Raw genomic sequence first — 16417 nt, 5'->3', positions numbered from 1 at the left:
GGGGCTCAAGTCCCCATCCAGTGACCTGGGACAACTACATCCCCCCGCCCCCCAGGCGTCTCTAGGAGGCAATACTTCCCCTCTCACAAGCACAGAGTCTGAGTGTAGCAAAATTCTTGTAATAAAGGAGGGAAACAATGTGGCATTATGTTGGGGAAACACTACAAATAGGATTGATAACACAAACCATGAGCAAAAGACCCACCCCCAAGTAAGTTTGGCAGTATCCTTTTCCCCTGAGGGTCTTAAGTCCAGCAACCCAAAAAATCACCCAAAGTCCCAAAAGTCTAAAAGTCTCTGTCCCTGGTCAGTGCAGCCCCAGAATTCAAAAGTTTATCTCCAGAGTTTTACCTCCAAGCCTGGGTGGAAATGCAGGAGGGGCACAGGGGTGTTAAGGGGCACTTTACGTGGTCCGAGGCCAACTGCCCCATCTCTCCATGGGGTTCTGCTGCAGCCTTCACTGTGAGTCATTCCACTAGCTGCTCCGCTCCTCCAGCTGTCCCATGAGCCTCTCCAGCTGTTCCATGAACCGCTCCATTCCACTTGCCATCCCATGAGCCACTCCAGAATCCCATAAACTTCTCTGCTCAGCCAGCTGCTCCACCAGCTGTCCTATGAGCTGCTCCAGCCATCCCACGAACTGCTCTGTTAGCCACACAGCAATATATCTTCAGCTCCCGACCAGCACTCAGTGCTTTCAGCTCTTTGTAATTTTAGCTCTTTAGTGATATCAGCTTGTAGTAGGGGAATCTCAGTGCTGGTGCACCATTAGCCCAAAGTGAATTCAGCTCAGTAGCTTGTAACTAGACACCTCTCTCCACTGTGGCATATCAGAGCTAATTATGATTCTATTACAGGAGATGTACTTGGTGTTTCAGGACCTGAAAGGGGGCTCATACCATCAGGTACAAATGCCTGCCCCAAACCTCTCTCCCAATTCACTGGGTTTTGGAACCCATGTCCCTTGTCTAGTGAGTGCTACTTAGTCCATGGCGAGTCCCTCTGTCATAAAACAGTTCCACTGTCCTTGATTCACATAATCAGGGCAACAACACTTTATTCTTCCTGCCCCAATAACAGAGAAACTGGGGAGCCCGCAGCCATTTGGGCTGCTGTGGGCTATGCTAGGTGGGGTGGGTGTACCTATGCAAACAAGATCAGCCCCTGAAGTTCTTTTCCACAACTCGCCACAATTCACCACCAGATGTCAGGGTAGAGCTCATCCTGACTCTGCTTATAGCTGTAGAAATGTTAACTGATCACTTCACATTGAATGATCTCTTACAGTATGTATTAGCTACTTATGCTAAACAATCTGTTTCCCTTGTATTTAGCAGTGACACTCTGAGTACCTTTCTCAGACCTGAAGAAGAGCTCTTTGTGGCTCAAAAGGTTGTCTCTTTCACCAACAGAAGTTGAAACAATAAAATATATTATCTCATGCACCTTGTCTTTCTAATACCCTGGAACCAACACAGTTACAACAACACAGCAAACAACAATGGAAGAATTAATGTTGCCTGTTGCATCCTTAATTCAGCCCTCTTGTACATTATTGCACACATGTTAATTCCACTATAACATATTACTTTTTCCAAGGATTTCTATTTCATTCAGTGCACAAAATGGATGGTTCTCACTGAATGAGCAAGTAGTCAATATTTTGTTTACTTCTCATTCTGTGATATTTTCGTGTGTAATTAAGTAAATTTGTGGCTACTCAGTCCAGTCTTGTCATATTTATTTTCTCTCTTTATCTGTAGTGCCAGACCCTCAAAGATACTTAGGCTCCCAACTTCCATTGAAATCAATCAGAGCTGAAGAAGAGCACTGTGAAGCTTGAAAACTTGTCCCTTCCCCCAACAGAAGCTGGTCCAATAAAAGATATTACCTCACCTACCTTTTCTCTGTCTTTGACATCTATGGAAGTTAGGGGTGCTATATACCTCTAATATATAGCACCCCTAACTAGGACAATATTTACTAAAGCCAAATATTCCTGATAGCCATATCTCTAGCTATTCAAAAATCTTCAGAAAACTTCATTTTAGTTATCTCTAGTTTTGGGATCATTCAAAGAAGGTGATCACTGATTAATTTAATCAAAAATCCACCAAAGACAAGAAGCTGTCATAAAAGATGAAAAGTAGTACAACAACTAGCAGGAAACACCACTGCATGAAGACTGACAGTTGCTTCACCATTGTGACAGAAACAGCTTTTGGAATTTAAAAAAAAAAAAAAAAAAAAAAAGCTTTGCAGAGACCTCTAGGGATCCAAATATCACAGTTTCAGAGCCTCAGTTATATGATACTTTATTGGAAGTGGAAACAAATGCTACATTTCAAATTGCATATCAGTTCCCATTCTAACCCCTATCCACAATCATTCCTCAATTTTCAGAAACTTTCACTATTCTGACTAAAATTTTCCATATTTCGTCTCTACCCAAAATATTATATGATTTTTTGTCTCTCTCTTTTTCCTTTAATAATTCTGAGGAGATACTGTTCCACCATTTTTAACATGAGAAGAATAGGAAATATGCATTTTTCAAATTTAAAAATAAATAAATAAAAATCTGGTCTCATTTTTTTTCAAACAAGCCCATAGCCAGAAAAAACCTGATGTTCGTTTGACAGCTGAAACTTTACAAAAAACTTCAGTAATCATCAGTGCCTTTCATCGACCTGTAGGAAATCAGTTTTGTTCTGGCAGCAAGATAAGCCTTTGAAAATTGTGGTCTCAAAATTCCACAGATTTGTTTACTAAGGTTTTAAAATGCCCAACTGAGAAAGAATTGATTGGCATGAGTGCAGCATCATATTAGCTGTCCAGTGAAAAGTTTAATCAAATGTAGAGCTACAAGTCAGTGGAAACACTTTGGTCTTGGAGAAGGGCTCCTGCATACCCAGTAAGGAGCTTAAGAGAGTTTGTCACACTGATGCACCTTAAGATCTAGTCAGCAACATTTGGCTGATCTGAACTTTCAACCATCCTTCAGCTCAACCTCAAATTAACCATTTGTATGGTTAACTATATGTTTTCCCAGGCATGTTTCCTGGGGGCGTATTTATTTCAGAAGAAAAGAGTCAGGGATGGCATCCGCTGAGGACAGGAAAAAATCTCTCAACTCTATCATCAAGAGAGGACCTCTTACTGGTATAATAATGTTGATTAGGAATGTGACTTTTTAATTATGTTTTTTTACCAGCAAAGCCTCCACTGTAGACACAGATATATCAGCAAAAATTGCTTTTGTCAGATTATCTTATTTTGATCAGGCAACCAATATAAGGTATACTTACAAAAGCACACATTTGCCTTTATAAGATTCATTTCCAGTCACCTGGTTTGCTGGTATAGCTAAACCAGCAAATGTTTTTTTCCTGTAAACAAGGCCATAATTAGACAGAAGGAAAGATAGTCATATACAATGGTTGGATTCTTTACAAATTTGTCAGTCTGTGTCACTTTCATTGGTAAATCATCCAGAAGCCTAAGAGTATGAATATAAATGTTCATTTAATATTATTCTCATATCTTTTCCAGAAGACACAGAAAGAAATTACTTGAGTCAGACCTGCACTCACTGCACTTACTTTGTTAATGACCATTTTTCAAATGCTGCTCAATCTGGCAAGCTCTGTGCTGAGTCTAAAAAAAGCTCCACTGAAATTAGCTTACTTTAACCCTATTGTTTTTGACTATCCAATGCAGCATGGTATACAATCACAGAATCATAGAAATCAACTGCTGGAGATATGATCAAGTCCAGCCTTGGGTGCTGAGACAGGACCAAGTAAACTTAGATCATTCTTGACAGATGTTTGTCCAACCTGTTCTTAAAAACCACTGGATTCCAAAATCTCCCTTAGAAGACTATTCCAGAGCTTAACTATACTTATAGTTAGAAATATTTTTCTAACATCTAACTTAAATCTCCCTTGCTGCAGATTAATCTTACTTTTTGTCCTACCTTCAGTGGACATGGAGAACAAATGATCATCGTCCTCTTTATAACAACCCTTAATGTATTTGAAGACTGTTACCAAGTTGTCACTCCCCCTCCCTTCAGTCTTCTTTTCTCAAAATCAAGCATGCAGCTTTTTAAACCTTTCCTCACAGGTCAAGTTTTCCAAACTTTTTATCATTTTTGTTGCTTTTCTCTGGACTCTCTCCAGTTTGTTCACATATAATTTATGTGACTCTAAGAATCTCTAGAATACCAAGAAGTTGAGTAATATCAAGGGGGCACTGGTTATTAACATTTTTATTGTGTTAGTGTCATAGACCAACCAGACCAGGGCTCCATTATAAAGCTCCCATTGTGGTAAGTACTGTTCAAACATGTAAAGAAGAACTATCCCTGCCCCCAAAGAGTTTACAATCGAAAGGCAAGACATAGCATTTGGACAAGATAGTAAAGCAGACTGAGGTGGCCGTTGGAAGAAGGGGTAACAAATTATATATATGAAATATAAATTAATATAGTTCCTACCCATAATAAGAGAAGAATGTAGACTATTGCACCTCTTTGGAATATTTATGATGTTTTACATGATAACTATAGGGGAAATAAATGTACATAAGATGTTTTTTTCATCACCTTAAGGATCCTATTCAATTGGTAATTAAGATAAAGAGATATTGGTACAGACTGTAGGTAATATAAAACATTGGCAGAGAGCGTATACACAAAAAACCCTTGTAATGAGATACTGTAACATCAGAGAACAGGTTATTATGGATTCATATTATACCTATTTGTCTTTTATGTTTCAGAAATGATAACTGCTGATTATAAAATTGGGTCATATCCAAAAGATTACTGTCTACGTATTAAAGAACAGGTTCCTGAGTGTTATTTTATCTCAGGAAGGTCTCTCAGACAAGAACCCAGCTCTTCTCCCTCTTTGTCCTCTGTTTAACCATTAAGCCAGCATTTCTCAAAATGTGGGGCACACACGAGACAGCCACAGATGTATAAATTAATACAGGTAGGCCTTTAAACACCAAAAGTTTGGGAAATACTGGACTAGACAATACTTTCTCCTTTTAAGTAACATGAACACTTATTTAAGAAGGCCTGAACCAGGACTGCCTACTCAATTCACATAAACTACCAAACAGTTTACAGTGGGTAAAGAATTTCAGTCACTATTTACCTGAATGAAATTCAAATCTAATCAGTGACCTAAAAGAGAAATTACACATATTTCATTGCCAATCTCGTGACCCATGAAGTCCTTCCAAATATGCTATTTGACCTGGTTTTATTAAAACAATTTAAGATTAAATAGATCTTATCCTTATCTAGGCAAAGGAGAACCAGAGAAAGCAAACATTAATGACCTATTATTAATAGCAATAGAAAAGTTCAATTCAGTAGTTGCTGCCATTATTCCACTACCACATGTTCATTTTGTATGAATATCCAATATATAGTATTTTGATAAAGAAAGTGGACTGGCTTGCCTTATTTCTACTCTGCAGCAGCAAATAAAAAACTAAATGTAATAATTTCCAAGGAATGAAATCTCCACCTAACCCTAAAGTTAATCAGGGTTAACAAAATTATGTTGGAAGGAAAATTTAGTTAGCCCAACAGTTTGCACCCCTTTCTGCTGTTACTAATAAGATAAATTATCTAGCACATTATCAATTCCATTCTTTATTGTACATGGGAAAATAGGTACACCACTCACTTCTCTGGTATCAGCTTGATACTTGCTTTTATTTTGCTACAGCCATGTGCTTAGAACAAAAGTAATATGAGAGATCAAATGAAGTTCATGAATGAATTACTGCTGGAAGGCACAATACTTGGATTTTGTACTTAATATCAATCTTTTGGCAGGATAACATCTACAACTGAGAAAAGTGGGCCTCAGCTTTTATTATTATTCATGTGTTGACCTTAAATTACCCATTTTCCCAGATGGTCAGTCATCTCTCAGTTTTGAAATGCTAACTGGCATCATTATATTTATTTTGTCACTGCAAACCTATTCTCCTTAAATTCAGTGCCATATGCAGCGTTTATGACTGTATGAGACAATGCCAAAGGAAAAATGAGAAAAATGAGGGGAAGATCCATGTTTGAGAGAATGGGAAAATGGGTGCTTGTTATCCCTGGAGCCTCACTTTTTGATGTTTGTTTTATTTAGATTTTCCCAAATAAAAATCATCACGACCACCATAGTAAAAACGAAACTATCCCTTGAGTTCTTCTATGTACAATATGTCAGTTGCTGTACTGAAAGCAAGGCTGACAGAAAGACTGCTTTCTTCAGAAATAGCTGCTCACACTATCTTGGTTCCATATTTAAACACAGAGATGCTTTGAGATGTTGTAGGAAGAGAAAGGAATACTCATACAATGCAGAGAGCATCATGGTGAAAATATTAATTTGAAAGGTGTGACAACAGGAGAAAAAGTGTGTCTTCAGCAAAATCATTGCCTCCTCCCCCTCCCCTGAGAAAAAGCAGAGGATGTATTCCTCTAGTGGGTCAGGGGCAAAGGTCACAAAGAGATTTGCGCACCCAGCTGCTACTTTATATATCACTGAGATCCTCAACACCAATAGTCAGCTACAATCAAACTCTGTGGGTGCCCAAATTCCCTAGGCACATATGTTTGTGCTGATGGGTTTGTGAAAATCCCCCTCATCCCCCCTGACTCTGCCAGGCTATTTAGTGTGAACTCACTAGACAGGCCAAATCCAATGGGTGGCCTCTGCACACATCCACCTGATTGGACCACCACATGTGACTTCGGCAGCCAAAAGCCTATCTTGCTTGTGAATCACCATGCAGCTTGGGTGTGAGACAGAGGTGAGACAGTAGGGTGCATGCAAAGACTGGAGATAGTCGCCCACCTTCTGGATGCTTAGAAGGAGAATGCAGTGTGCAAACCCACCGGCAAAAATTTAGGTATCAGGTGAATTTAGATGCCTCGAGGGTGAAATGGGAAATGAGAATGACTTTTGGGGAGTTCAGTTATGCCTTAAAACAAGATTTAGGCACCTTAATACCTTTGTGGAGTGCATCCCAACATCCTATTTCCACAGGTAAGATAGACTCTCACTTATGGAAGGAGTTCTTGCATCATGAACTACTACCTTTATTGTCACAGATACAACTTGAGCAGTGTGTCTGGCTTGACTAAAACAGTGTCACATATATTTTGTCTGTTAAGGTTAAATAAGTTTTATTAATCTTTCCCCAGTCTGGGAAAGGACATGCTCAAAACATTTCAAACCCCAAAGTCAAAATTCAGGTTTTCCAACAGGGTCTTTAGCCTGCAGTGCCCCAAAGTTTAGCCCCACCACATGAAAGCTAACAGCCCCAGCATTCAGAGTTATATTATATATATCTTCCAGAGTTTAAATTGTCCATACTCAAACTGAGGCCACGTCAACACTACAGAGTATAATCGAAATTAATAAAATCGATTTTATAAAACAGGTTTTATAAAATCAATTTTACGCGTCCACACTAGGGCACATTACTTCAGTGGTGTGTGTCTATGGTCCCAGGCTACCATCGATTTCCGGAGCGGTGCACTCTGGGTAGCTCAGGAAAAAGAATGGGACCAATAACTTCGATTTCCATCCACACTAACCCTAAATCGATATAGTAATATCGATTTTAGGGTTACTCCTCTCGTTGAGCAGGAGTACAGAAATCGATTTTAAGACCCCTTAAAATCGATTTTAAGTGCCTTGTTGTGTGGACGGGTACAGCATTAAATCGATTTAACGCTGTTTAAATCGATTTAACGCTGTAGTGTGGACCAGGCCTAAGGAGAGCTATTTTTATCTGGCCCTTCTCCTCTCTTTGTTGGCCCTAGATTGCTCAATAAACCTCAGCTGGCTTTTCAGGATTAAATCAGGGCAATTAGCCTCTGCCTTTTCTGGCTAATTGTTGTTAAGGTAATTCAACTGTTTCCCAAGTACCATCACTCTCTGATGCTCATTTGATTTCCCAGGAAAGTGAGAAAGAAACTGGAACAGAAAAATGCTACAGCATAAATAGCCATAAAGCGGGGCCGGGGGAGACAAGAAATTTTTCATACTCCATTTGTATCATATTAATTCATTTAATAATACCATATGCAATACAAGAGTTTTATAAACTACAGAAACTTCTAAAAGATAAAGAAGAAAAATAAACCATCTCTAATATATACAACCCCACTCGCACGAAATAGCAGATTTACCTTGTCATGATTACAATTATCTACCCCACCGCATCCCATGTTAAATTCATTAACATATTGTGTGTGTGTGTGTGTGTGTGTGTGTGTGTGTGTGTGTAGCTGAACCTTTATACACCACTACACAGACCTGTTCATTCTTGCTAGTGTCTTCAGTTGGATAAAATGTAATTGCAGGCCTATAGTATTTCAAAGAACCATTTTATATACTGAAAGGAAAGTCTACTGGGTATTTAACTTGAATTTTTTATTGGGCTAACTTGCCTGCAGCAAATTGTGTTCCGTGAAGTTACTAACAAACACTGCACACCAAAAGCAAAAGGACCACATGCCTTTATGCATTTGAAGGCATATATAAGACTCTCTCTCCCCAGTTGTTCTAATTTCTCTATAATCTTTCACTCTTTCCTCTCTTTAGTCTTCTCAATTCCAAATCTTGCTTTTCTTCCCACATCCTCCAATCTCTCCTTCCTTCCTCTCTCTGTAACTCATATTTCTCTAAAATCTATGCATGGCTTTCAACAAATCCACTTTTCCCTTCCTTTCTATTCTTTCCTCAATCCATTTTTTAATCTTTTTTTTCCTCTCCATTTTTGTCTAACAGTTTCATCTTTGGTTGCATCTTCTGGAAAAATAAATGCTTTGGTGTCACTCCACTGTACACCAAGAATCCATTCTCTGCCCCTTCCCTCCAAGCCATCTTTTTCCCACACCTTGTCACTAGTTTATCAGCTCATCTCAACCCACTCTCACCATTTCTATGCTTCTCCTTGCCTAGTCCATCAACTTTGCTTGTTCACCTCCATTCTATTAAATTTTCAAGCTGTCATCCTGAAATCACCCCTTTCCTTTGTTCTAATTAATTCTCAGTTCTCTTCCCCCATTCTTTGCTTCAATTTTCCATCATTCCCTAGTCTATTTATTTCTATATCTTTTTTTCCCAATCAATATGATGAATAATCCCCATCTATTCAATTATTGGCACCCCTCCTCCATTAAGGTACTCAAGCCCAGATCCATACTGGTAATCAGGTGCCTAAACCCTAGATTTAGGTGCTACTATAAACCACAAAACCCCCACTCAGCTGCTGCCTAACCCTGTAGGCATCTAAATTTTCACTGCAAGAGTTCCTTTGGCACTTATGATTCTGCATCTGATATGTGCACTGTTGTCTCACTCTAAGTGCCTGTCTCACACCTAACCCCCACCATGCTCCTCAAACCAGGAGAAGGACAGTGGGGGAACATCTGTCTCATCTGCGGGGCCAATCCAATGGACATGCTTCAGAGTATGTCTATTGGATTGGACCCCATTCAAAGTCCAGCTGGAGGAAGAGGAGGTTGTGCTGCCTCTCTTATAACCTCCAGCCCAGTGGTTAGACTGCTCACTTGTGATGTAGGAGACCTAGGTTCCATTCTCCTCTCTGTCTGATGAGAAGAAATTATTTGAACAAACATCTTTCACCTCTCAGGAGAGTTCACTAACTTCTGTGATATTCTGAGGTGGAGTCACTGAATCTCTCCTGTTGAAGCTGTTCCTCTTTGGATAAATAAAAGGCTTGAAATCTGGATCTCCCCTTTTCCAGGTGGGTGACCTAACCACCTGACTATAGAGTTCTTCTCACTCACTTTCTCTAGCCCAATGACTAGGTGCCTATCTCTCTCCATTCATTGAATAGGGAGTGTAGGAGGCTAACCTATTCCAGTGATTTTCCAGGTACCCAAAAATTAGGCATTGCAACACCTATATTGTTTGTGGATCTGGGACAAAGTTTCTGTCTCTGTCCTTCATCCCTTTCATTTTGTTTAAGGGAAGCCATGCAACTAGGGCTTAAGAAACCTAAAATAAAAACCAAAAAGAGTTTTCATGGTTTATGTGACAGACATGCATGCACAGAATCAGTTTACAGCAGAGGCTAACAATCAGAAATTCCAAAGGAATCTGGAACCATGTATCCCACCTTAACCCCTCACAGAATTTGTTACAAGTTGATGAAAATTAGAGAGATGTGGTGCACATGTGGAACAGCAAATGTCTTTTGTTTGTTTGTTTTAATACCACTAGATTATGAGATGAAGTTCCACAGGTAGCAAGCTCCTGCAGGGATTTCAGAAGATATCATAAATCCATGAATTAAAACATGGTCTTTTAAGCCATGATTGAGGCTTCAGGCTTCAGCACTGCAATGTTATCTATTGACGTTGCCTGGAGCACAGCCTGAAACAAGAGCAAAGAAGCCGCAGCTGCTTGAACAAAACCAGACAGAAACACTGAGAGTGCATTAGTACATGGAAGTAACTTAGAGACTAAATTGGAATTTGCCAGGAGTGGTTTTTAACCTAAGGACGGCCTGCCTACTATATTAATATATTTTGTACTGATAAATAGTGTAGGAAAACACCTATTTTTTGGTCATAGGGGTCTAGTTTATATAAGAAAATTCTGCCAGGAATGATGAATCATATCTACATGGCCCTACAAATACTGATGGATAAGCAGCAACAAAAATGCACCGTAAGAAAATGTTTATTTTTCAGCTGATATCTTCAGCCAAGTTGAAACTGGACAACAAACTGTATGAAAACACTGCATCCATATCCTACTCTTGTCTTTCGTGTTTTCTTCTGAAGTGCTCTGTAAGCCCTTTATTCAAATCTCTCCTTAAAATACACTTCTTCTCTTAATCCTACCACTGTTAACACAGCCACGTTAGTTAAGTCCTTGTTTAACAGTTAGCATACACTACAAAGTTTTGCCAGCATGCCTATGTCAGGTAGAAATGTGACCCCCCCCCCAATATATATATATCATGCCTTCTAGTGAACACTGCAAAACTCTCAGCATAGATGCCATTATGCTAACCAAAGAGTGCATTGTAGGATCAGGGTCAATGTCTGAATCACTGGACGTTAATTGTTCAGCAGCTGTTAGCCTGAGTCTCTCTCTGTCTTCTCTCCCTGACATGTGAGTTGCCTGTTCAGAATAACAGTCATGTTTGGGGTTTTGCTGGAAACTGGGGAAAAAACATTTGAGAGCAAATGCTATTCCTTGGAATTCCTAGGGGACACAAACACTGCATTACACACACATTTAATTTCTGCTCATACAATCAATGAAAACATCCACATCCCATCATCTGACTAGCACTATTTGCAATTGACTTTAAAATCATTCAACATTTTCCCTAGAGTTAGAGGGCAAATAATTCCGTTCACATTATATTAGGCGGATGCTCCAACTAATGTATTTCAGGTTTCTAGGACATGCATAATGCTCAGCCAGAATCTTGTAAAAATCTGTGTTTTCCAGGCACCTTTGACTTCAGCAGTTGATAGTGAAAAAGAAACCAACTTTTCTTTTCCCTGTAATAGGAGGCAGTCAGCTTAATCTGTCACGAAGCTCATTATGATGTGTGAAAGGCTTTCATTTCAGTACAAACTGTCCAATATATTCATGAACATGGAAAGTTAGGTATCAAATTGCTACTTTGGGAGTGATATGCAAATAAGAAGATGTAATATTGGCATGGGAATAACTATGCTATTACCTGTGTAAGCTTCAGAGCCTGATCAGTATGAAGTAGATATTTCCAGAATCCCATGCAGTTTTTGAGCTACCTCAATAGAACTGGCTAGTCTGCAGTTTTCTTCCATTATAAGTTTGAAAGAGACCTTGACATAAAAATATTGTCTTGTTCATTTCTGCTATATCATGGACTTCCACTTTGTAGACGCTCCTAATTCCCAATATATATTTAAAAGAATGTGGTTTATAGAAAATATCAGAATCAAAGTTACATCTCTTGGTGAAATATTATTTTTTCTCTAGCATGGTCTCCACACACAAAGGTGAGGTCACATACTAAATATCATTAAAAGTGGCCTCTAAATAAGAAAATATCAAAATTTCAGCTCTCAAGTCTTGTTAAACCATCTCTCTTTATAGTAAAATAGTACAGTATTAGGAGAGTATTAGTCTCCTCACTACGCATCAGAGCTGGTCAAAACAATTGTGTGAAAAAAAATTACAAAAATAATTTTAAAAAAATTCACAAACAAGTGAATTAACCACATATTATTTTTAGAAGTAACTTTTTTTTGTAGAATTAGTGCTCAATATTACACTGATTCACAGTGATCATTCTGCTGATCACTGTGAACATCTTCAGCTGAATGACTTCTCTTAACTAATGCATCATAATCACAATCATTGCTCACTAACAATCAAATTAGAATACTGTCATTGTTTGAAGAAATCATCTGTGAAAGTGAAACCAAAAGGAGTCCAAATATTGTTCCTTGGACTATCCGCAAAATAATAACCTGCAAAGACAATCTTATTTCCTTTAATACCACTGTGATTTAAACAGCCTGTGAGCCAGGCTAATGTTCCAGTTTCAAAACTCTAACCTCTTAATTTAGAAATCAATATATTGTAACCTACAGTTTGGATAGCTTTTTGTAGAATAAAGGAATAGCACAAGTGATATTATCCTCTACTATGCTATATAGATATTTAGCAGTTGATGAACTTTGCTACACAACAGTTAGGCCCCAGCTCAGAAAAGCACTTACTCATATACTCAATTTTAAGCATGTGCTTAACTAAACTAGGGAGTATTGATAAATTTGTACCTTAATGCAAACAGTAGCAAAAGCTTTTCACTGAGCAAAACTGAAAGTAGTGGACAACAGGACTGTTTTCAGTCTACATTTTACCCTAATGATTGCCAACACTGCCATAACAGATAGAAGTAATGGGTGTATTAAATGGAAAAAAATCAGGAGTCAAAAAGCTTGCATGAAAATTAGACAAAATTTGCCTCTCTTGCTCTACTTACTAGTTGTAATTATAATTTCACACAGTGTGTGTGTGCAGATGCAGTGCCTGGTAGATCACATTAACTTGCATGTGGAAGTGCGAGCAATCAAATCCTATTAATTTCAAAGAGGATTCTCAAAGGAGAGTCTTTGGTTAATGTAAATTAATGGAACCTTTTTTGACAACACTAGCAAAAACAAAATAGCATTAAGATTCAGACTGAAATTCACAAGAGTAAGGAAAGAAAAGAGTAAAGACAAAAGATCTTGTTAAAAGGAGTGTTGATTTAGCGTAGTCCTACTCCACTGCACTGATGTGAGGTATTTTTGTTTTTAACTTAAATGACTGCTCAGATTGTCAGTTTTGAAATCCCAATGTCAATTATATGGGCATCACTCTTGTACCCCAACTTAGTGGAGGGCCTCTGCATAGTAGAATCAGTGTGGTTTCACTCCAGGGTGGAAGGAGAAGATGCAAGGAGCTAGAATTTGTTGAAACCAATCTTTAACGGCCCACAGTTGGGTGTATTGTTACCAATACCAGTGAAAATTTGGAAAACAATATGCTTAATGCATAGTAATTTATTTGAGAAAGAATCACACAAGCAGCTCTCACTGGTTCACCATTCCAGTCCAACGGGGGCTGTGGGAAGCGGCACAGGCTGAGGGATGTGCTTGCTGTGGCTTCCTGCCACCCCCATTGGCCTGGAGCAGTGAACGGTGGCCAGTGGGAGTCGCGATTGGCCGAATCTGCCAATGCGGGAGGTAAACAAACTGGTCTGGCCCGCCAGGGTGCTTATCCTGGCGAGCAGCGTGCCAGATGTTGCCGACCTCTGATTTAGAAGTTTGCTTGTTGCTGAACATGATGTTTTTGAAAGGGCATGAGTGAACACTGGGCAACCATAACTCTGTACCAACAAAGTTTTTTGCCATTTAATATATATTCTGTTGGCACATAATAAACCCACGATCACTTACACTCTAGAAACCACTAACTTTTACTCCTGTGTTAGGATCCTCTTTATTTGTGAGGATGAGATTTCATATAGAATTCCCCTGTTTTGGATGCAATATTTCTCAAATTGGGAAACAGTCCTTTATAATGTTTAAAAATTCCAAGGATGTTTTAGTACTGGCCGCACAAAGCCCATAGCATTTGTTATTTGCATTGAAGTCACCCATAATAATGCAGCTTTTTTCTTTACACATTATAAATAGGTGCTTAGGGAGTTGGTCACCTTGTTCTCAGGTGAGAGTTGGTGGTCTTTAGCAGACACCAACTAGCATCTCATTGTGCACTATATCTGTTAGAATTATGATCTATAAGCATTCAACACAACTCATGATGTACAGTGTCATTAATGCAATAAAAATAACTATTTTATGCAATTCAACATTGACTAATTTTGACAATTCTCCTTGTTCTGTCAGTTCCAACATCGAATATCAAGCTTTTACTATGCACAAGTAAAGGGGTTAACAGAAAAATCAGTACAAATAGCAAGAACTTGAAATAAAAAACACTAGTACAGTCAAAGATCCATATTAGTGTTAGAACATCTCAGCACCTCACAGATCTTTATTAACATCATCAGTTCAGCAATTCAGAGACAGAAGAACAAAAATCTTAGACTCAAGAAGGTGCAAACTCTCAATCTAAACACAATTAATTGTGATGTAGTTATAAAAGTTGAAAACATCAGAAAGCTAAAACAGAATAAATACTGCAACAAGAATGCCAAACAGTTTATCCCATTGTAAGTGTGTGAGACTACTTGATTTCAAATAGAAAGTGGTTGGCAAGCTACCAAAGCATCATCTATAACCCTGTATACCAAAGTCACTTGTCATAGCCACCATTAGGAGCAGTGCTTTGGAGGAATAGAACTCATCTAGACATTCAGAATGCCACTGACAGTGCTCTTTGTGACATGGGAGTTGCCAACTGATGTGCCAAGACTACTTCTCCCCCTGCTTTCCTGCCCCATCAACTTAGGACTTCAGTGCACTGCCTAGTTTGATCCAGACTCTCTAGCCTGCTGCAAACACAGACCCAGGTCTGAATCATGTCCCCTAACAGCTGTAGGCTTACCTGAAAGCAGCTAACAGAGATTTTTTGTCTTTAACACTCAGATGCCCAATTCCCAATGGGGTCTAAACCCAAATAAATCCATTTTACCCTGTATAAAGATTACGCAGGGTAAACTCATAAATTGTTCACCCGCTATAACACCAATAGAGAGATATGCACAGCTGTTTGCCCACCCAGGTATTACACATACTCTGAGTTAATTAATAAGTAAAAAAGTGATTTTATTAAATACAGAAGGTAGGATTTAAGTGGTTCACGTAGAAACAGACAGAACAAAGTAAGTCACCAAGCAAAATAAAACAAAACAAGCAAATCTATATCTAATCAAACTGAATACAGATAATCTCACCCTTAGAGATGCTTCAGTAAGTTTTTTCCTCAGACTGGACACCTTCCAGGCCTGGGCACAATTCTTTCCCCTAGTACACCTCTTGTTCCAGCTCAGGTGGTAGCTAGGGGATTCTTCATGATAGCTCTGAGTTATATTTCATTTTTCTAGTTTCAGATACAAGTGATACATTTATACAAATAGGATGACCACACTCAGTAGATTATAAGCTTTGTAATGATACCTTACAAGAGACCTTTTGCATGAAGCATATTCCAGTTACATTAATATTTTTATAAAATCATATAGAGTGCAACATCACACTCATAGTCTCATGAAAGTAAAATATTCCTGACAGTCATTAACACTGAAAAACACCAGGGCCAGCAGACATAGGCTCCCAGTAGTGGATTTAGTCCAGTAGCTTTACATGCTACTGAATTGAGACTTATTTTTAAAAAAAGTAGCAGCAGTGTGATCAGAAAGCCACTGAGAGTCAGAAAGAGTTGCTTTTGACATGACCAATAAGAGGGAATGATCCTCTTATCCGTTAGAGCATTCACTTCCGCTGTAATCATCCATTTTTGCATTTTGTTAACTGGTTGGATTTGTTTGTGGTTATTGTCTTTGGTGGACATTTTGTTTTATGTAAGCTTGATTTTCAAGGAAAGGAAAGATGTAACTGTTGCCAGAAAAAAGTGCTCACCAGCAGTTCTGCCTTGCAAACCTTTATTATAGCCAATAGATCCACTGTCCCTACGCAGTCCTGGCCACTTCCTTCACATTAGCACTCAAGGAGTCCTGTAGTTCTGAACTCCCCAGCTGGCAAAATGGGTGTAAACCCAGCATGGGCTCTTTAGAGTAGGACAACATTGGTTCTGTCTAAAGGAAAAGCCCTTAGCACCATCAGAGGAAATGGCATGTCTCTAGGTCTTTACGTACCACATAGAGCTTA

The sequence above is a fragment of the Gopherus evgoodei genome, chromosome 3 (assembly GCF_007399415.2).
Source record: "Gopherus evgoodei ecotype Sinaloan lineage chromosome 3, rGopEvg1_v1.p, whole genome shotgun sequence".
Taxonomy (NCBI): domain Eukaryota; kingdom Metazoa; phylum Chordata; order Testudines; family Testudinidae; genus Gopherus; species Gopherus evgoodei.
Note: the sequence above shows the minus strand (reverse complement) of the source record.